Source organism: Macaca fascicularis, chromosome 18 (genome assembly GCF_037993035.2).
Source record: "Macaca fascicularis isolate 582-1 chromosome 18, T2T-MFA8v1.1".
NCBI classification, from domain to species: domain Eukaryota; kingdom Metazoa; phylum Chordata; class Mammalia; order Primates; family Cercopithecidae; genus Macaca; species Macaca fascicularis.
In genome coordinates this window covers 49798104-49821629 of record NC_088392.1, presented here as the reverse complement: position 1 = coordinate 49821629, position 23526 = coordinate 49798104, and the positions used below count along the sequence as shown (strand labels likewise).

At 37.5% G+C, this 23526-nt stretch overlaps 1 long non-coding RNA gene across 1 annotated transcript; it reads left to right on the top strand.

Annotated features, from left to right (window-relative positions):
* Positions 1-402: 402 nt before the first annotated feature.
* LOC123570006 (uncharacterized) lies at positions 403-10322 on the top strand. The gene is made up of 3 exons (XR_010582731.2): positions 403-1599; positions 2532-2651; positions 7298-10322. It is a non-coding gene; the product is annotated as an uncharacterized lncRNA (long non-coding RNA).
* The last annotated feature ends 13204 nt before the right edge of the window (positions 10323-23526 follow it).

Below are 23526 nucleotides of genomic sequence, written 5' to 3'. Positions count from 1 at the left end.
TTCCACATAGCTTAAATGCTGAGATTTGAGATTTCCAGATGACAATCCCCCAAATTCAATACCTTGTGATCCTTGTCCCCTGCCAGTCAGCTCTCCAAAGAAAGGGCACCATACGTTGCACATCTGCCATATCTGTGTTCTTATAGCTTCACTCTTCCAGGGAAGAGGGTGAGAAAAGAGCCCATCCCGGTACTCACCGCTAATTTTACTCCAGAAATGGAACACGGGTGAGTAAAAACTCGCCACATTTTAAAAGACAGATCTCCAAGTTCTGGCATCTTTTACTAGTAAAGAGCTCAATATTAATCAGGCTGTGAGGACCAGGACTATCAAAAGGAATACCATCCAACTCTACACAATAAATCAGCTTAGTTCTGGAAGGGAGACAGTTCATAGAGGGGCTTTTTTTTTTTTTTTTGAGATGGAGTCTCGCTCCATTGCCCAGGCTGGAGTGCAATGGCATGATCTCTGCTCACTGCAACCTCTGCCTCCCGGGTTCAAGTGTTTCTTCCGCCTCAGCCTCCTGAGTAGCTGGGATTATAGGCACCTGCCATCATGCCTGGCTGATTTTTATATTTTTGTAGAGACGGGGTTTCACCAGGTTGGCTGGACTGGTCTTGAACTCCTGACCTTGGGTGATCTGCCCACCTCAGCCTCCCGAAGTGCTGGGATTACAGGTGTGAGTCACCGCACCAGCCAAACCACCATGCCTGGCCAAGGGGCTTTTACCTCCAAGTCTCTGGTTTGATTCCAGATATAACTAGACGGACCAAATGTCACTCTAATTAGACGGCAATAAAGTTCCATAGCAAAATTAATTCCACAGTTTGAACTCACTTCAAGGGGACATTTGTCTTCATTATGGGACATGTGTATTTGGGGCTTGGCAGGCATTTCTGCTTTAAAGAAGCCCATGCTATAATGAGTGAAGATGGAAACCTTAGCCCAGTGCTGAATGCCTGCAGTTTGCTGTGAAAAAGGAGCCTCGGCCTCCAGGTGCCACTAGGCCAGACCTGACCACCCTTTCAGACTTCTTTCCTGTAATCGTTTGAAGAGAAGATAGCAAAGAAAAACAGCCCTGACAGATTGTAGAGGTGATAAAGTTCCTGAAAATTAGGCCAGCTAATTTGGTAAAAGTCTATTATTGCTGAAAATCTCCCAAAGTTTCACACTTTCCCGCTTTCTATCTCTTATCTTCTGTTTTTAATTGAAATACACAATTCTGTAGAGGTTATAGCCAATTGAGTCAATAGCAGATCAAAAGCTTAGGCATGACGCTTATTTTGGTCATGCATAATACATTTTTTTTTTTCCATTCCTGAAGGCTCCCTCAGGGTTCATCCCCTCCTTAGGGTGATGGCTTTCATGGGATGTGGTGTCTTGGTCTTCTAGAGAATTTTAGGGTAACTAAATCATTCACGTCCAACAGCTGCAGGAAGATGGACTCTGGAGCTTCCTTCCCTCTCTCCTGTCTTCTTCTATTCTTCCACTTTCAGGGTTAGAATTTAGACGAATGTATTTCCTATCCTTTTTCAGATATGCAGCATGTTGGGACGACCAAGTAGAAGCCAGACATGGAGAGAGAAGAGAGAATGAAAGGTATCTGAGATGGTGACATGTCCCAGCAGGCTGTGATTCAGCTAACTTGCAGTGAATGAAAGACAATAAGAAGCAGAGAGCCAAGTTGGTACCATATGACCCTCCAATAGGGCATTTTTCTCTGTCTCTGAAATAGAAATAATATCTGGTGTGTTGGTATCAGAGAATTCTAGTAAGAAAGAAATGCATTATAATTTGTGTATGTGCTGGGGAAATGCTTTAAAAAGCCAACAGACCAATCACGCCCTACAGTTAAAACAATGTAAGCATAGAAAACTGAAATGTACAAATATATTCAGGAGGTGAAGGGAAGAATATAAAAACTGAGGTTGTTTTCACCTGGATAGAGATATAGATAGAGAGATAGCTATAGATGATATAGATTAGATTTAGTTGTAGATAGATTGATATAGACATATTCCACCTCACCAAAGTGTTGGAGATGCCAGGTGGCATGGCCAAACCTGACAAGTGTACAGGCTCTAAAGCCAGACTTCAGAATTCAAACCCTTCCTCTGCTGCGAGGCATTGAACAAGTTATTGTTTCTTAGATCATTGTCTGTGAAACTGTGATTGTACTGGTCGGATTCAATAAATAATTTCAGGTAAAGTGTTTGGAACAGTGCCTGGGCCTACTAAGCACTCAATTGATATTAGATATTCTCTTTTCCTCAAGTAAGTCTCATGTATTCCTGCCCCAATATTTTTTTTATTATACTCCCTTCCGTTTGAAAACTTCCTCTGCCCTGTGTATTTGAAACAGATGCTTTATTCATTTCCATTAGGTTTAGCAGGTTTCCCCCGACCTATCAAACTTATAGTGGTATCTCTCCTCTATGAACGCTTAAGGATATTCATTGATGATTCCCTAGAGGGACCGTAATTATATAATACTTTGGGGAATGATTTTATTGTTGTTTATTATTTTCTAGGAAGTAGCATCAACAACAGAACTAACTTAAACCTAAGAATCAACTGACAAGACATTAAGCTGATCATTCATCACCCTCAGGAACCTCGTTTAAGCTTTCTGAGCTTCATTGCATTAACTTGTAAGTAAAGATAATAATGATAACATGTCCTACTTTACAATTTTAAGGCTTTATGGAAGGAAAATCTGTGAAAGTTCCTGATAACCAGGAAAATTGATTTACTACTCTTATATGTGTTCTGGTCTATCCAAATTAAATATAATGTCTTTAAGCAAAGAAGTGTTCTAGAGCATATGGCAGAATATTTTGTACCTTGGAGATTCTCAATTAATATCTACTGATTATTTGTTAAGTTGAATTAATATGCTAGAGAGGAGAGATGCAAATTGAATATGGCTTCATGGCATGCATGAGAACAATTAGAAGAGACAGAGTAGTCAAGGCATATGAAAGGTGTCCCAAAATCTCAAGGAAAAGCCCTGATTGAGCCTTGATTAAAAGTAAAAATGTGTCTAGGCTCAGTGGCTCATGCCTATAATCCCAGCACTTTGGGAGGTCGTGGTGGGTGGATCACCTGAGGTCATGTGTTCAAGACCAGCCTGACCAACATGGTGAAATCCCGTCTCTACTAAAAATATAAAATTAGCCAGGTGTGGTGGCACACGCCTGTAATCCTAGCTATTTGGGAGGCTGAGGCAGGAGAATCGCTTGAACCCAGTAGGCAGACAGAGGTTGCAGTGAGCCGAGATTGTCCCATTGCACTCCATCATGGGCACAGTACAAGACTCTGTCTCAAAAAAGAAAAAAAAAAGAAAAGTAAAAATGTGTGCACATCTATGGTGTGTCTGTGTGTGAAGAAAGAGAGGGAAAGAGAAAAACAGAGACAAAGCCTTAAAAAGTAGGAGAGAAACAATTTTCAAAGGTATAAAAAAAATCTCTTAATATTAGCCATGAGAAATGGATATTAAGAGTAGGTGTTCTTGCCAGCCACGTCATGCACAATTCAAAGAGGAGAGGGTATGTACATACATGGCCTGCCACAGGCTTTTCATTGCTGATGGCACCAAATACTTTTGTGAAATTTACATTTCAACATGGATGGAGGTTTTCCTTTCTTTTTTTTTCATTTTTTTCCTCCTCTGTGTCTTCCTTTTCACTTAATTAACTAAACACTAAACTGAACCTTCCGAGAATTATGGAGGAAGTAGTTTAGTTGGAGCTTCAATTCTGGTTCTGAACCATTTTTTCTTACTTTAAAATTGTTATTTTCTATTCACCAAGAATAAATTTGATCCATCTGAAGCTCACACTTTAAAATAGTTGGGGCTCAGGCATAACATGACACCAAATGCATATAATGATTCATACGTAACGAAGGTAGGTAAAAATTGTACCTCGGCCTGACTACATCGTATGTTTTCCCATATGACTAAATCATATAATTTTCCAAGAAGTACATAAACAAATTGGAAAAATCATTTTGGCAGGGTATTAGTATAAGCAGGTATTCCATGGATTTGTTTCCTAAGGATAAGGATCATAAATTTAATCATCACAGATCTAGAAGTTTAGAAGTTAGATGTTTGGAAGACTAGAGAAAGCCTTATACCTGGAACAGGAAATTCTTTAGAGCATTTGTTCTCAATGCTAACAGCTACAAATGCCTCCAGTACAACACTAGTATTGCTAGGGTAGTATCCTGAAATGAAATTAATGAATAACATAACTTATAAACATACGGATTTTTTTTTTTGAGACGGGGTCTTGCTCTGTGGGTCAGGCTGGAGTGGCATGATCTCGGCTCACTGCAACCTCTGCCTCCCAGATTCAAGCAATTCCCCTGCCTCAGCCACCCGAGTAGCTGGGATTATAGGCACGTGCCACCATGTCTGGCTAATTTTTTGTATTTTGAGTAGAGACGGGATTTCACCACATTGGTCAGCATTCTCTTGAACTCCTGACCTTGTGATCTGCCCGCCTCAGCCTCCCAAAGTGCTAGGATTACAGGCATGAGCCACCAAGCCCAGCCAAACATACAGATTTTTAAAAGAAATGTAACAACTTTAATATTTAGAAAAAATAAAAAATTATATATCATAAGACAACATGTATTTCAATATCTAAATGCAAAGGCAGTGCTATACCAGGAAACATGATGAAGTAGTTGGAGGCGCTCACCTAAACATGAAATATTTGTGAACGAATGAAGTTCAAATCATAATAATATATCAGGTAAGATTGATAGTCAAAATACCAGGAGTGGTACTGTCACCAGTGACATTATTTACTGAAATAACAAAACATTTTGATAAAGTTCTGGGAAAAAAAAAAGGTCTTCCTTTGATATGCATGACAGTTGCATTTACAGAAAAGCCAACATATATTACAACGAACTCTACGTACAAAACAGATGTAGAGTCTAGGCCTACATACGTGAAAGACTGGTAAGCCATTGAGAAGTTGGGTGGGGCTTGGGATAATTTTTTCGTGTGAGATTTTCATTCATGGCAATAGATTGGTTTCTTTGTTTCCACCCCATTACATTTCAGTAGCATCCTCCAAACACAAATGCAACCCCTAACTCCAATAAGCTAAATTTCCACAATGCTCTCAGAGATGCCCTATACTGCTGCTATCGAAAATTATTGCTCTGGGGGAAAGGACCAATCTAATAGGAATATAATTTACCATAACTTATATGCGGGTAGGGCCCTTGCTGTGACCTCTGTGGTCAGTAAGAAACAGCAGGGCTTCAGGGCCTTGGAGAAACTAGAAGCAGGATAGGCAGATTCAACATGGCATGAAGGACATTTGCAAGACCCCTAGCCCTATCTCTCACCATGCTCAGTTCTCACACTCTTCCACAAAAGGGTTTATAAAAGCCTACATTCTCCCAAGGGGGATCTCAAACTAACCCTTGGTAAATTCGAGCTGATCAACTGATTTAAATAAGTCAGGCCAAAAAGGAAGCAATTGGGTCTGATATTTTTTCTTAAGAACAGAATTATATTTTTGGTTATTGCCCCAGCTCTGTGCTTCATGTTGCCTGCACTTAACACTAATCATAAAATTTCCTACTAAGATCAATCCAAGGTAAACGGAAAAATCAAGTGTTTCCTCAGGACTCCTTTTCAATCCTTTTTTCCAACTTAAATGGTCATCCAGCCTATTCTTTTAGAATAGGATATGTTTTTTTCCAATTTTCCCAGCACATCGTAGTTTTAATACCTTCAAGAACAGAAAACTTACCACTTAATTCAAACTAGTATAGCATATATATGAAAAAATAAGTTACCCCTCTACTTGTTCCATTTATTGGAATTAGCTTTAGTCTCCTGTCTCAGGGTTTTAGGCAGCAAAATTTTGCCACAAAATTTTGATTCTATCCAAAAGGTCATAATATTGTATACTGTTTCTTTTACTCTAGTCATATCCTTCAAGTTTCCATTTTTGCACTATTTATGTAGGAATGAAGATCAAGGAGTCATATTCTCCTCTTTATTTACTAATATTGCATGTCAGCAGAACAAGCAAAAAATATCTGTACAGTCAAAAAAACAACAACAACTTCTTCTCATTTTCTTTGTTTTTAATTCTCTGGCAAACATAGACATTAGGTAGCTTAGGTGTTGGTTTAATAATGGTGAAGATATTCATGGAGCCAACTTTATGTATTTGGTGCCTATCTCAGTTGTAATCATATTTTTTTGTCCCCCAAAAATCTTTTTCAATGACATGGAGAACCCAGTACAGTAGGGAACCTTCATAAAGGTCACTTTGTTATTTGCCTTTAGCAGAAGTTTCCAGAAAATCCGTTGCAAGGATGCCTTTTGCATGACCCATATTTTTCTGAGCCTCCACAGAGTAGTAGGTGTTTGTTTATCTCTCCTGATTTATAGCATGTTTAGCATAATTCAGTTTCTAGCAAAATAAATTTGTATTTTGTTAATCATATATTTTACTACATTGAGTACTATATGCATGCAATACATCTAGTACATTATCTATCACCTATCTATTTATCTATCTATATCTATATCTGTAATTTGTTCAACCTATAGTCTCTGCTTATCCTAAATATGAATTCCTAGACCTTTTGCAATGATTTCCTAGCTTTCTTGGGTTTCCCTATCCTTGGTTTCTCTTAAGATACCCATGTTTCAGGAAGGCCATTATGTTGTGATTTTTACAAAAACAAAGAAGGTTGAGGAGTAGCCACCAGACAAATACTTTGTAGTGTCTTTCCTCCTACACGCAGAAGCTTGGTTTTTAATCCATCATTCTCTAGCCTCAAGAAAGATTACAACCACCACAACCACAAATGTTTACTGCTATTTTGGCACTGTGATAAATTATTTAAATAGACCTTTTAAATCCTCATAACAACCCTATTAAGTAACTTTCATTATTATTACCAATAAATAAATTGAGGTGTAGAAAATATAAATAACTTCCCCAAGATCACACAGCTAGTCACTGTAGGAGCCAAGACTTAAATTTGAATTAATGTCGGATTCTTTCTTGTACTTAACCTCTTTCTTCTGCTTATGAGATTCCCTAGGAAAAACAAAGATTCTAATTAATGTTAAAAATTCCACTGTGGCATCTCTGCAGAGTTTGTCACTGCTCTTTCTTGATCCAGCCAAAAATAAGATGCTGGAAAAGATAGAATTTGGGTGACCTTCTTAGTCAGCAGAAGAAAATAGATGTGTAAAAGCTGTCAGGAACAATACAGTTTTATTAACTAATTGCTGCTGCTTCCACAGTTGCCTACCATTCTGGCAGGTCCTGAGAGAGAACTTCCACCAGACTCTGACCAAAAGGGAACGAAAGTCTGTCTACTAAAGCTATGTTGAAAGCCTCATGACGTTGCTGGTATAATAGGACCAGCCTTATGGAACTCTGCCACATGACAGATGAAATCTCTAAGTTAGAAGTCTGTGCCTATAAGCAATTCTACCTGGGAGAGAAGAGAACTGAAATCCTGGACAGGACCTAATTTTACACCCATAATTTTGCAACCAAGAAAGTTATTTTCTAATAGTAACAATTGTGATGATAAAAAGGATAGCTTGTTGATTCCATGGTGTGACTCTTAAAGTTTCCGTGTTTGTTGCTCCCATGTCAATTGTAATCCTTTGCTAATGTCTAAACTTTCACACTTTAAAATGAGACTAGAAATACTGTTTCTATCCCCCATGACAAAGAATAAATGATTAGTATCAGGTCAGGTGTTCAGGTGAGCAGACTACATGGTATGGAAGGAAGACAGAGAATTACTCTGTGGAGAGGTGAGACTGCATAGCTGAATTATTCCCATCAACTGCTTTTCACAAATTATCCTACCACATCCATTGCTCTCTGTAACCTCATGTTTACTCATTATATGATCTGAATTCATGAACAAGCCTTTAGTTATATACTTTCTGATTTCTAGATTTATATATTTTTTTCTGATGAATTAAAGTGAGGCAAGGACAATGGCAAGGACAATGCCCTTTATCTTTCTATATTCTCTACACATTAAAGAACACAACTTTTTTTTTTTTTTTTTTTTTTGAGATGGAGTTTCACTCTTGTTGCCAAGACTGGAGTGCAATGATATGATCTCAGCTCACCACAACCTACACTTCCCTGGTTCAAGCAACTCACCTGCCCCAGCCTCCTGAGTAGCTGGGATTACAGGCATGTGCCACCACACCCAGCTAATTTTGTATTTTTAGTAGAGATGGGGTTTCTCCATGTTGGCCAGGTTGGTCTTGAACTCCTGACCTCAGGTGATCCGCCCCCTTCAGCCTCCCAAAGTTCTGGGATTACAGACATGAGCCAACTCACAGGTGGACACAACTTTTTTAAAGAAAGTAAATAAATGCTTGCTGAATAATTTTCTGATGGAATCAATGCACTAAAACAAAAATATGTGAAAACCAGAAGTGGATTTAGACTCTAACCACAAACCTCACCCAAAACACACACACTCACACATGCACATTTCAAAATTCAGAAAATATAAACGACTTGCCCAAGGTTACATGAGTAGTCAGTAGCCATCGGGACAAGAACTCAGGTGTTCTAACTCCCCAATCCAGTGTCCTCTATTACATCATAAGCTGTCTCACAGAGCCTAACAAATGAGGCCGTATAAATATTACATATTTTCTACTGTCTTCATTTCTCTTTTACATTTGGCACATAATTTTTGTTGATTGGACCATCTAAACTTATACTTTTCATTGTTCAAGAGAATTGTCTCTAGAACTATCAACAAAAATGACAGGGATATCTATCCATATGCTCATTCATCCATCCCATACCCCAGCGCAGTTATTTACATAGCACAGTGACACTGAGCAAACACAGGAGGAGAAACAGAAAAAGAGGAGAGGACAAAAAAGACATTGAGGATTTTTATGAGCCATTTTCCTAACAGTATGCAGTATTCAATAAGCATTATGTATACAGTAGGTGTATCTATCACGGTTTCTATGATGATTCAGTGATAGTGTGTTAGCCATTATCAGTAGAGCCATTACAAAAGACACTAACTACTCCAACTTCTGCTGAGAGCCACACATTGGTACATTACCATCTAGTTGCATATGATGTGGAAATCTGCAACAGCTTACTAGGCATTATTATACTTATAGAAAACAGTAGAAGCTTCTTGATAAGCAGACAAATACATTCCCAGAACTAGTGGCTCTAATGCAAGCTCTTTAACTGATGTCTTGTCCCAGATTGTTAATAACAACAAACCTTCGTGTGGTTCTGCTTTTGGCAGATTAACACCATTCCACATGGTGTTAAACACACTAGCATGTAAGATATAAGCGCACACAAACATACACAGACATATAAACACATTCAAGATTTAGAAAGAGAATTTGACTACTAGCTAGTATTGAACTCAAACACAGCCCTCTGAAGGCCAGATCTTTTCTCTCTCATATCCTCTCAGAACACCAAATAAGTGACTGAGCACATAGTCAGCGCTCAGAAAATTGACTGAAGTATTGATTGATCTTTTTAAACTGTTACCAACTCTGCAGATTCTATTTTATATATAGCCAGGGAGAAATTCCATGGTCATCGAATGATGATAATTTCTTTAAGGAAGCGAGTTAGATCCTTAAAGAAAGGAAGGCAATTTGGCATTTACAGGATTTTAGATTGCTATTCTTTTTTTTCCCCCAACATTCTAATGTTTCCCAACATTTTTTTCCTACCATTCTAAGTGGTAGAATTGAAGGGAATGGCGCTTCCATTTCTTTAGTGATAATTGTATTTCTGTTCCATAACTGAGAGGAAGTAAGCCAGCTTTCCCTGATACTCCTTCTCCTAATATCTGCTACAATGCATTCCTCCCCAGAAATATATGCATGCTGAAGTCCAAGCTGGACTTTGACCAGAGTGAACTAGAGCAAAGACTTTCTGAATCTTCCAACCCTGGACTCATGGGTGAGGAGTAAAAAACTGTTACCTGCTTCTCCCTTCAATGTAGCTAACAAATCTTTTTCCACTTTCTCAAAAACAGATTCTCTTTCCCGATTTTCTCCTTGCTGAAAGGAGGGAGGAGAGAGAGAAAACAAATGCCATATGTAGCTAATCTGAAGCGGAAATTTCTACGGTTTAGAGCATGTGGGTTATTTTAAACAGCTATACAACAGAAATAGAGAGAGGAGGAAGCAATTTATACAATTTTTCAGTGAGTCATAAATTAGATTTCCTTTAATATCCTTCAACATGTAACTAAATAATAAAATACTCTTTTAATTTATTCTGTTAGCTAAACTGCTTCTTGAGTACTATATTGCAAAAAGACTTTATCACGTGATTCCTAAGTTCACAGTATTTATACACAAAGACTTAGAGGTGGATCTTCATAAGCCATCCACTCTTACCTCTCACACAGGACTGGAATCTCAAATTTGTGATTACTTGAAGATATTTATTGGGCCTCCAGTTGAATGCTACCAATGCTAATATTTTATATTTAACTGACAAATTGTTTTGCTACAACTTCCATTTATTAGTTGTAATGGTGTTCTCAGAACATGCACAGAACAATTTCCCACTCCTTCTTTACAGTCTCTCACTAACTAACATCATCCCTCGGTATGTTCTCCTTCACTCTGAATATCACTGCTTCTTTCAGTAGGTCTTTTGACATATTTCTAAGACTTTAAAAAATGACTCTTTATTTCATTTGAACATATTTTATGTTGTCAATATCACACCTAAACTGTGACCCATTGCTAAGTATGAAACTACAAGTGTAGTCTGGTAAGTATGAGTGCAAGGACTCAACAGAATTAATATTTTAGACTTTTTTTCTTGACATTGTATTACATTTCTTCCCTCAGAGGCTGTTAGCTTGTTCAAATAACCCTTTGTGTCCTAAAATAAAGCATGTACTCTAATCTGCATCCTTTCAGAAATGGTATGCACAGTCAGTATGATAATGAACACTGCAACCAGATCTAAATGCGTTTAGATTCTGTCTTGACCATTCACAGCTCAGAGACTTTGAAAGAGTTGATTAATATGTAGGCATCAATTTTTTTTTATTTATGTTTTTTTAACTAACTGAATGCTCCCTTATATATTCTTCTTAATTAGATGCTATCTTTCCAGTTTGGGCACTTTATTGCCAATAATCATAGTGTTCTCAAATTTTAGTTAATCCATTCAAAGTTTAATAATTGAAATGGTTCGAGTATTTATTTTCTAACAGCTTTTTATCATTTGCCTGTTAGATAAATATATAATCTACATCCCAGATGCTTAAAATGTGGCTCATGGATCAGCAATGTCAGTATCACCAGGAAACTTGTAAGAATGTACACTCTTAGGTCCTCGGCCCAGAACTTCTGAGTAGATACTCAGAAATGAGTATCTACAAATGAGTAGATGCTCCGAAGTATGTATGAGTGCATACTCTATTTAACAAATATGAATGTGTACGCTATTTAACAAAGTCTCATATGCATATTAAAGTTTGAGACACTCTTTTTTATCCACAGAGTTGAGAAAAATATTAACCAATATAGCACATCAGAGAATTGCTTCAAAGTTAGTAATGACCAGTTAATAATGTCTTTGTATATGACAGCTCAAGAAGTAGGAGAACTTCTAATGCTACTGTAATTTAAGCCATGTTGTATCACTTCCCCAGAGTAGAATGTAAGGTTTTTTTTAAACGATGTCCCACTTTATGCCTTCCCAGTTATATTCCAGCTCTTAATATGTGTGAATGTGAACCAAGGCCAAGGAGGCTGAATGCAGTTTGTGTTCAAAAGGTAGATGCCTGGATTTCAATCTTGTCTTGACCACTTACTTACTCTCACTGTGACTTGAGCCATTTACTTATCCTCCTATCTCAGTTTCTTCAGTTGTAAAATGAGAATGATGATGTTATCTGTCTCCTAGCTGTGTTAAAAGATTAAACAAGATAATCCATGCAAATAACTTAGCACAATGCTTCATATGTAGCAATGTTCCCTTCCTTGTCTGAATTCTTACTATGTCTATTAGAATTTGCTTTGGTTCATAATAGACTCTGTCATATGTTGTTTCCATATTTGTATTTTAAGAAACTTGATGAAAAGTTGCTGTCTTATACTGGTGTTTTTAAAGCCACAAATGGATTATTTGTCTAAAGTCTATTAGTTGAGACAGTATGGCATTTGGAATGCATTTTTTTTCAGTGGGGTCTTAACCTAATCCTCAAATGTATGTCCAAGTAATGATCAAGCTTCCACTAGTTATACCATGGTTAGTACTACTCCTAGCAGTACTACTACAGTAGCCATACTATAGTAACTAACAACCTTTAAGGTAATATGTCTATTGGAAAACACATTTACTGTTATCTTTTGGACTCCTTCTGCTTCAATAAATTTAGTGTTTTTCTCTAGGGAGTTGGGAAGTCAGAAGCTAGCTGGAGGTAAGGATAGGGCTCAGTGCCCCAGAAGTCAGGTCCAACCTGCTAGTACTGTTCCATGTGTGTATTGGTTACACCTGACATTTCCCAATCTCTCTGAGGAATAAGGTGGTAAATACCTGTGTAGATAGAGAGATGCCCCAGCCTTAGAACTAAAAGTATTAGATTTGTGTCCCAGCTTTCATGTTTACTAAACTTTGAGCCTTATTTAATTTAAATCATCTGGGCTTTGACTTCCTTATTTATAAAATAGAAAGAAATACCAGTATTTTAACCAGCTGACTCGAAAAACAAATATATTATTGGAGATATCTTTATAAATCCTTAATATTTAGAAAAAGCATTAAGAATAAATTAAAGTGATGTAGATGATAAAAGTATTCCCCCCACCCTTGACTTTGGTGCCTTCTCTCCTCTTATAAAGATATTAAGCAAAATCTATGCTTTGGGTGTGCTTTATGATTCTTCATGGAAATCCCTGAGAGAGGTATTAAAAACAACTAGTGAAATTGATTTCTGTCAGCACCACAATTACTATTTATTTCCACCATTGACTCAACATAGAGACTGCCACATGATACCGGAGAATGTTAAAAGCTGCCCTTAAGTAGCTCCCCCACTGGCTTCCTATGGGGTTAAGTCTCTGTAATGGCATTATTCCTTCAGGGTTTCTAGTGGAGCTAGAGTTCTTTTTTTTTTTCTTTTTTCCTTTCTGATCTGGGTCAAGCCTAATGTGTTATCCTAGGAGGGTTCATATATTAGCTAGTTAACATATTAGCAGGGGTTATTGTCTCTGATTAAATCATTACTACCCACTGTCTTGTAGGAAAGAAAAGGACCCTGGGGGATCAGGGCACATGATGGACACATGTTGATGAAAGGGAAGCAAAATCAGAAGAATGGCAGTTTGGATCCAGTTAAAATTTTGGCCCAATGGTTTTTAGGCACTAAATCACTGAGGTTAGGTCAGTAGAGAAGGATTCAAGAAAAAATAAATTCCTAATGTATTACCTTTTCGAGAGCCAGGCTTTGTTTGCATCTTGGATATCATATGTAGTTCAACGTAGGCTCCATATAAAAGTATTAATATTAAGACTTTTTAGATTCCGTTGACAAAACTAGTGGTTAAACAGCTTCATCAAAGAGGTTTCTCCCATTATCGTCAACATACAAAACACACTTTGGAAAATTTGCTTCAGTTTTCACTTAATTTCATATATGTACATTAGCTTACAAATAAAAATATTTTAGAATAATTTGTAATTTAAAATAAAACATCAATTCTTTATGTTTTCTAATATTTTTGGGCCCTGGAAAATTTTCATCTCATAGACCTAAAGCTGTAAGATGATAATATTTAAATGCAAGTCACAAGCTTCAATTAGGTACAATCAGAAATCATGCGGTGACTTCATTAAGTATCATTAAGAATGATCAAAATATTGCTCTTAGGAAAAATACATCAAAAGCATTGCATTTACACATTGATTAAACAGGATCTGCAATTTCTAAAATCTGGTATGAGAAAAAAGAATGGAGTAAATTAAGTGCTCATATCCCACTTAGCAACAAGGGAGTGCTTAGCAACTGGCAAAGGAAGAAATAAAGGGAGACGGTAGAAAACAAAATATGATCAGCCTCTGAAAAGGGTGAGAAATCAAGAATTGACAATGTAACTAATTGGGGATGGAGGAGAGGTTGCTGTCCCAGAAGCAGAGGGCCACAAAGTCACCCCGCTTTTTGAAAGTTTTAAAAATTATTTTTATTTCCTTTGTAACCATAGGAAATTAGGCTCATAATTAGGAATCAAGGGCACAGGGAAGACTCTCTCCAAAACCATGACTGTGATCGGAGTCATATTTGGTGAGAGGCATGCAGCCCTTTATAAGCTCTTTTCTCTTTTCCTCATGCACTCAGTGTGCTAACTCTCAGTTCTATAAGGTCTTAAGTCCGAAGGAGGCTTAGGAGGATTTGATATTATATCCATTTGATAACTCTTAAAGAGTATTATTGTTCTAATCATGCCCCGTGTACCCCTTGTTTTCTGTTTGATTTGCCTTCCCTGGATATCCCACTTATCCCAGGCCTTTGGCTCCTGGCTTATAATGATCGTTTCCAACGCTTCTTATCCAGTCAGAGATATCTTTTTCCTGTGCTTAAATCTGTGCCCATGAATTTCCCAGAGGCCATTCAAACCTACCCTCAGACCTCAGCCTCCCCATGCTCTTACTACTTCCTTCATCATCACCTTACGAAGGCCCTTGTTCATGCAGGCAACATATCCAGGAACCTCCCCATTTCGGTCTCCTCGCTCCAATATTTAGTTGGTTCGCTGATTCTCTCTCTGAAATATATCCCAAACTCACTCTTCTTTACAATCAATCTGAGGTCAAAAATTCATGATCTCTTATCCGGAGAAAAATCTAAATTCTTAGCATCACATGAAGGGACTTAATAATCTGGCCAAATTAGTGTTTCTTTTTAACCTTGATTCTGCTACTTCTTCCTTGCACACAGACATGTTCTGGGCATATTAAACAGATACTTTTTTCTAGGACATGTGTTTTCTGATACCTGTTGTCCAAAACTCATGGTGTGATCTCCTTTTAGAATAATCTTTCCTTTTTATTATTATTTTTTTGAGCCAGAAAAACTCTCACAGAGTCTTAATGTTGACCTCTTTATTTCATTCTTTGTATCGGGCTTATGGTAACTTCTCCTATCAATTTTGTTCATCAAAGAAATCCCAAAGGAACAGACATTTACAATGTATTTTCATATATTACAGAACACATCACTGAAAGCAGTAGACATTCAATTAATATCTGTTTAATTGAATTAAATATATGGACAAGAACCCAATTTTCCCAAAATCAGAGCTTACAGATCAAGAGTTGAAAACTTTTCTGTAAAGAGCTAGATAGTAAATATTTCAGGCTGTACAGGCCATATGGTCTCTGTTGCAACAATTAAACTCTTTTATATAGCATGAAAGCAGTTGCAGACCAAAAAAAATAAGCTTGGCTGTGTTCCAATTAAATTTTTTTATGGACACTGAAATTTGAATTTCATATAAATTATAAGTGTCATAAAATAGTATTCTTCTTTTGATTATTTTATAACCATTTTAAAATGCTGAAACAATTAGCTCAAGAACCATGCAATAAAACTCAGGCAGCTGGACTTTGCCCATATTGGCTCTAGTTGTTGATCTATGCTACAGTATAGTTGTAGTTTTAGTTCCTTATTTGGTCAGTTCTTTATATGGACCACAACTGATTTCTTCCCTTCTACTAATTGCCTAGCATATTTGTTATTTGACATAATTCATATTAATAGCATTGTCTTATTCTAGCAGTCATTTTAGACATACCCTTACCAGACAGTCTTCCAGGTCACTGATTTATACCTATATCATTTGCTATTAGTTTGTTAAACTATTGACCTCTAAAACTTGTTAAGATTGTGTATCTTATAGGCAAAGATCCTGGCCCATGTTTTTCTAAAAAAATTTAAATTTTATATTTTAAATTTTTGTGTGATCCACTGTTTGACAAATATTTACTTCTTGAGTATATTCCTCATCATCACAGTTAATTTTTCAGTAACTATCAACTTGCTTCCTGAGAATCTAAACTTTTTTGTGTGTGAATTGTGATCTTCTCATCTGTCAAAGCAATTTCTTCTCTTATCTAAAGCTTTTTAATTTTTTTAATGGAGCATCACTTCCAATCTCGCTAATCTTCGTTTGATCTTCCTAACCTTTCTTTCTCCTTTCCCTCTTTATAAAACCATGAACTCCTATGACCTTCTATGGTAACTCCCTTTCTGACATCCCCAGCATTCCACCCTTACTAAGATACATATTAACAACTATAATTATATTCAAAATAAGAATGATGACAAGAGAAAGGAAGAGCAGGAAAGAAAATAAAAGAATGTAAAAGGAGGAGGAGAAAAACAAGAAGAGGGAATTGAGATCTCAAAGAAAAAAATGAACAAATAAATAGGAGGGTTATTTTATACAGTGTATATTTAAAAAGTCGATTCTCTAAAAACCCTTTCACAAACATTATCTCTTATACACTGGGAAATTGGAGATGTTATTTTTTGGATGACCTGGATAATCTAATCAGTCAAAAAAGAGAAAGAAGACTCAAATTGGATTTTTTAACCCTTTTGTCTGAATCAGACCGTGTTTAAAAGTCTGATAGGAGATATTTCAGGCTGACAGCTTTTCTTTCTCAAGTTCTATCTGTGTTCAGGCTCTGGGCATCTTGGGTCTTTTTATCTGAACAGAAAGCAAATCCTAGTGCAGCATCAGAATGTTCTAGCCCCTTGCAATGGCATTTAGATTCCTCTGCTGCTATTTCCAAAGATGCCCAAATCTATAAATATTAAGCTACATTTTGGACCCTAACCTTGAGGCAGGGGGCAGCTACCATTTAATATTGCCAGGGAAAGAGAAAAGGTGCAGGGGTAGGCAAAGGAAAGAAACAAAACAACATAAATGTCAAATCTGATTGATTAAAAACTAGGTAGGCAAATCAGCAAGGACTGGTCCAGCGTCACTGGAGAGTGAGGTCAGAAGGGGCTGTTTCAAAATTATTTGGTATTTTCAGAAATTGATTACTGAGGGAGAGCATTAAGAAGTAGCTGTGAACATTCATTTAATGGGCCAGTGCCTCTTGTACAGGGCTGGAGTCGCCACATTCAGTCTCATCTACTCCTTGTTAAGTTGTGCTTCTTCTGGAGCATGTTTATTTATTACAGATACTCTAAGCATAAACTACAAACTAAAATAATAAACAATTCTCTAAATGGGATTTTGCTAGCACCAGCTCTCTGCCTAGCTTTTCACTTCCAACCCCCAGTATGACAAGCTTCATTGTTTATAGACCTGGTAATGTCTGCAGGCCTACAGAGCAAGCCCCTTCCTGTCTTAGGGTACATTTCAGTGAGTAGGCAGCAACTTATCTGGAGGAAACTGAGGGACACTCAGATGCCCTCCTGCTCTCAAACTCCTCAGTTATCTGTTCCTTAGAGAGGCATCCCCCTGGCTCCTAGGGTTAAGCATACCCTTTGCGAATATATGCAGTTTGGAAGAAGGAGCATGTGTTACAGCAGGTCACACACTTACAACTTGGTGTCAGACCATTCTGTTGGTCACTCCTGTACCCTGTCAGCTGGAAACAGGCCACAAAGTGAAAGCTTGCCATGATGAAGAAAGAAAGGGACATTTTGAAGTATAAATCACGGGTCAATGGGTTGTATCTGGGTGTGGCACCTCATGGAAATCTGTAGCATGAGACAAGGAGAAAGCAAGGGGTTTTCTGAATGTACACACACAAGCGTGCATGGTGTGCACGCATACAAACACTCCTCTCATCAAAAACCAACCTTCATCTTTAATTTCTAATCTGATAACTGACTAAAGTCAAGTCTCCATTTATCCAGGGATCATTTCAAAACTCGACTATCACATGGTGAAAGTCTCCACTAGAATTTCTGCTGGTTTATTCTTGCATGCTATATGTCTTTTCTCTTTGAATTCATCAAACTAAAAACACATCATCTGTATCCTTCCTTTTCTAACTCCATACAAACTGTAAGGTTTATCTTAAGCTGCCATTCCATGGACCCTGTTACCTATTTCTTTGACTAAAACTCTCTTATTCTTATTTCTCATTGACCTTGTTTTAATGCCTAGTTCTATTTTTTTGCGATGATGTTCACAGATGATTTTATTTTTCTCACATAGATTGCAAACCCTTTTATGGCCAGAAGTACCCTAGTTTTTTTGTATTTCCCACATTTGGCTGCATGCAACACCCAGTATCAAGTGTAACATCAAGAAGTCACTTACTCTCTGATTGCTAATAGCACTCCATTGTTGAAGATGGGTGAGATACATGCAGAGGAATCATTGACATATTCCACACATGAGATGGGGCTGACCTCTTCTCCCAAGACTATAGCTTTGTGGATTCATATATTTATCCAAAGTGAATATTTCAGGTGTCTTTCTAACAGGGCAAGATAATTCCTTCAGGATATTTATTTCATAAAAATAAATATATGAAATGTGTTAATGCATGTATCCTGCAATGGTGAAAATGCAGTACTTTCCAGACTTGTATTTTTCAGTCATCGCACAGTGCATTTACTGACATCTAATTAGGCATTCTAAAAACCCAAAGTCCCCTTGTGTTTACCCTGCAACAATTGTAATCCAGTGTGCCTGACACTACAGTATTTATCCCCAGAAATAATTACTCCATGGAGAAGGCAGCAATGTGAGTACATTCCAGGACCAGAGAGTAATGACAGAGGACCTCAAGGCAATACTTCACATTCAGATACAAATGGGGTTCACAATTAATACATGAGACATCACCAATTTTAATAAAGCTGATGAAAGGTAGGCAGATTTGATATGAAAGTCAAATATACTTGGGATTCTCCCCTTCTCTAAGAGTCCCTCTTAAATTAAGACTTTGCCAGGTGATTAACAAGAACGCCAGCGCTTCAAAGGGAAGCAAAGCCTTGTTCTTTGCTGCTCCACGGGCAACCAGCTCTCTTTCCCTTTGGTCCAGATGGAGGCTTTGTTCTCCCGAAGTTGGTCAGGTGCTGTGCCTGTCCAAAAAAGGGAAGCAAGCGCAGTGTTAGGAGCCTACACCTGTTTAAAAAGCAATGTCGTTCCCTGAGCTCCAAAGCCTGAACATCAAATGCCTCCCTTTGCCAGGCAGCTTGGCTATTCCCCAGGCGTTTTCAATCTAGTTGGGTAAAACAAAAATTGCATAATTTGTCATTATTTTCAAGGAATGAGATGTGCTTGCTACAATCCCTTTCGAGTTAAATACAATGACGCCGAGCTTCCTCTGAATGCCAATGCCTTCTTTCTCAGAAAGAATAGAAATAAAGAACGGGAAAAGAAACACCCAACTGATGGCCTGTAATTTGCTCGGGTATTTGTTACTGATGTATTCTTTGTATGCACTTTAGGGATAGGTAGCAGAAAAACTCTTTTCCCAGGTCTTCAGTAAAGAGAAGTCAAACACTCTGGGAAAAGCTGGAACAGGGGGGCCAGGAGGTCTGAGCCAGCTTCAAGATTTAAAATAAATAAATCACATCAACTTAGGTAAATCGCAAGTCATATAATCATTCTTCATTTTAAAAATGTAGATTAAAATTGCCTTCCCTAAATATATTACATTTAATTGTGGAGCTAAAATGTACAAAAAAAAAAAGAAAAAGAAAAAAGTATGGAAAAGTGCTTTACAATTTTAAATATTTGCTATAAATGTAAAGTAGTTTGAATGAATGAGAAATAAGGGGTGCGATGGGATTCTTATACAGGAGTCCTATCAGTCTTTTTAAGGTGAAAGCCTTCAAATCCAGGCAGACAGTGATGTGGAAAGCAAAGAAAACTCAGGAACAACCATCGGAAAGCAAGGGCATCCTAAATCTCATCTATTAAGAGTAGAGAAAAGGATCTAAAAGCCCCCACCATATTTTCTTGTATACAGGGCCTTCTGCTGCCACTTGGTTACAACAATAGTGGAGAAAAGTAGGCCCATAAAGCAAGACTGATTGCTGGGAAGATGATCAATTGCTGCTGTGAAAGGGGAAAAACTGATAAATGTTTTTTTTTTTTCTCCTTCTCTTCACAACCTTTTGCTAAAGCTGTGCAAAATGTGTCATGCATAAAAAGTATGCAATTTTCATGTAATTAGAGGAACACAGGATGAAAATGAGTTCCATCAGAGCAATCAAGGATGGTAATGTGGTATGTATTTGTCAGTGCCTATTTGTCATGAAAGCAAAACCCAACAAGTTATATATTTTATTTCATTTTAACTCTGAAAAACATAAATGCCATTTTGCCATGGCCAAATACATAAATTTCAATAATCCTTTCATTTTTTTTGAGAAGTGAAGTTTTGGAACTGCAGATTAGATCATTTTACTCTTTTAAAGAATAGAATACTATTTTATGAAAAACACTGAGATTACAGGACAGATTTATTCCATGGAGGGTCAGATTTACAGCAGGAGGTGATAGGTTTACAGTTTGCTATACAAGAAACACACTATAATTTATTTGCTCTGAAAATACACTTGCATCTTACAGTAGCATGTGCCTCTGATCCCATCCTCATGTCCCCCAAACCAACAGTATTTTTATATTCTTCTTGGGCAAGAGGGCACAAATTTTTTCTTTATCCCTTTCTTTGTCTTTTTCTCTCATCCTTCTTTTCATCCATTTATTTATTCATTTACTGTGTTATTGGAGACAGTTCATTGAGCTTCACAATTGTGCCAGGCATGTTAAACTCTAATGATAGAAAAATGAAGAAACTATGACCTCTGTTCTGAAGCCGATTCCACTTATTTGGGGACAGAGAAAAGTAACCAATTAATACAGTGGGGTAGTAAATGGAGTGTGCTTCCATCGGTAAGACTTAAGGGAAGATACCTATCTAGCTCAGTCTTGCTATTTGAAGATTGGGACAGGAGTGGGAAAAGACAGTCCAGGAAGAGAAACAGGTAAAGGCAAAAGCTGGGAGGATGTTGAGAGTTTAGTCATTGAAGAAAGAGCAATTAGTTAACTACTTTTATGATGGGAAGCATAAGAGTTCAAGAGTTGAGACCAATGATATGAAATGGAGAAGGAAAGATGAGAGACACCCTTATAGGCCAGACTAAGAGGTCTAAGCCCTGTCCTCCCTGCAGTATGAAGGCTTTTAAGAGTTTTAAGTGCAATCAAGTCTGTGTGTAGAAGAAACGCTCCAACAGCATTGTAGAGAATTGATGTGAATAGACAAAACCAGTTATGAACCTAATAATTCATTTGGGAGATAGTGATGGTTTGAGCCAAGGTGGGCATTGGGGATGGAGAAAAGTGAATGGAGTTGGATGCCTCGTAAAGAAAATTACCTGATTTGGAAATGGTTTCCAGCTAGGGAATGAGGCATGTCTTTACTTTAACACTTACTCATTCCTTTAACAGAAAGTTCCAATTTATTTTTTGAGTTACGTTGCATTGTCTTTTACTTCTATAAACTGGGACAATTGATATCAAAAATTCTGTTATGATGGACTATCTTGAAACTAAGACTTTAGTGTCCCCTTCTTTCTTCTTCTTCAGGATAAATGTCACGCTATTTGTCATATGAGTTAAGATTTTTTTAGCTACTTATAAAATAATATACATGGCATTTTATTTTGTTTTGTTAGTTGTTTATCCCTATTTTGCATAGTCACTTAAAGGATGTTTACATGACACTTTCTATATGTTCATATTTACGTGAGGGTTAACAAACTTTTTTTTGTCAAGGGCTAAATAGCAAATAATTTAGGCATTGCAGGCCACATCACAACTCCTCAACTCTGCAAACGTAGCACAAAAAGAGCCATAGACAATACATAACACTAATATTTCATTAACAAAAGCAGGCGATGGGCTAGATTGGGCCTATAGGTTATGATTTGCTAGCTCCTCTAAATCTCATCCATTTGTTTCTGTGTTCTGGGTTACCAGAGCAGGCCTTTGAGATCCCTAGGCAATTTCAGCATGAGAAGCTCTGCAGTTCTAACAGTTTGGAGGGATGATTTTGAAGCTCTGAGTAACGCCTATTGAGACGCCTACATTGTCTACAACCTTCCTAATGTCAAACAACTTTCCTTGAATACAGGCTAGATAAGGTAAAGTTTTAAATATTTAAGATTTTTTAATCAAAATTTTAAAGTGTAGGATGCAATTGCAAACAATATATGTGCTAATACCTTTTAATTTCATTTCACAGTTGAATGTGAGATTTTTTCTTCCCCCTCCCCACCCCCACTAGGTATATAGAAGTCATGCCATCAGGTTATAACTAGGCTCCTGGCTTTCCTCTGTAAAATAGAAAAAACATCACCAACGGAGGCCGCTGAGCAGATTCCATACAAAATAAAGCGATGAGAACAGAAGAACATGCTGCACGTGACTGCATCCTTCTGCCTGAATTGTAGATTTAGAGCAGTAGGAAAAGGGACTAGATCATTCTTATAGCTAATACAGTTTGCATAAACCCAGAAGCTATCAGAGATTTGAGACCTGTGACAACAGGCCCTTGTTACAAACTTCACAGAAAGTTAATGAGATCCCAGCTCTGACCTCTCTACCTCACTTTCACTGTTGTCAGATAGGACCTTGATTACTGGCCTCTCACACTGAAACACAAGACCTCTTGCCCCTTAGAAGTCCATCAGTTCATACCGTTTATGGCCACTGACTCTTCCTGTTTCTCCTAACTTTTCCTGAGTTACCTTGATTTCTTCCTCATTCCTCTTCAAAAGCTATAGCAAAGGCAAATTTCCTAAACCTTAGTTTATAGGCCTAGCACTCCCAATTAATTGAAGCTCAACTTTTATATGGAATTATCTTGCTGATGTTACTCCAGACCCAATGTGTGGAGATAGGACTGCATTTGAACTGCTCATGTTCCACCTCTAATCTGGAAAGAGAGAGTAAGTGTCAATGCTACAGAGGAAGCTTTAATACCCTGGAGGGCATTCAACAAAATGTGACCAGAAATAAAGAATAGATTTTGTATGTGTGGGAAGTGCGTGTTTCAGTATGTGTACGTAGGAATGTTTGAACTTGATTTTTCAGGGTTAGAAGCTTAGTAAATGTAACAATTGTAGTCATTATGGTGAATAATTTCTCTTAATGAGTCTTAGATAATGGCATCTTCCCAAAAGAGAAAAGTGAGGGAGTTGGCAGAAATTGAAAGCAGACAAAAGGTGGTGAGTGAGATTTGGGCTTCTCTCAACAAATATTGACTAGGATAAGCTCATCTCACTCAATGCAAAGGACTGTTCATCCCTCTTTTAATGGTTAGGTCAACCTGGGTGAAGTTCAGTTTAATTTGGAGAGGAGATCGCATGAAATAAGGGAAAGTGTAAGATGGGATTTTAGAGGCTGTAGATACCCCTAGATATAGGCAAAATTATTAGGGGGCTGCATTAACTGGGATCGGTACCCCACGCTCTGGTCTCTCATCA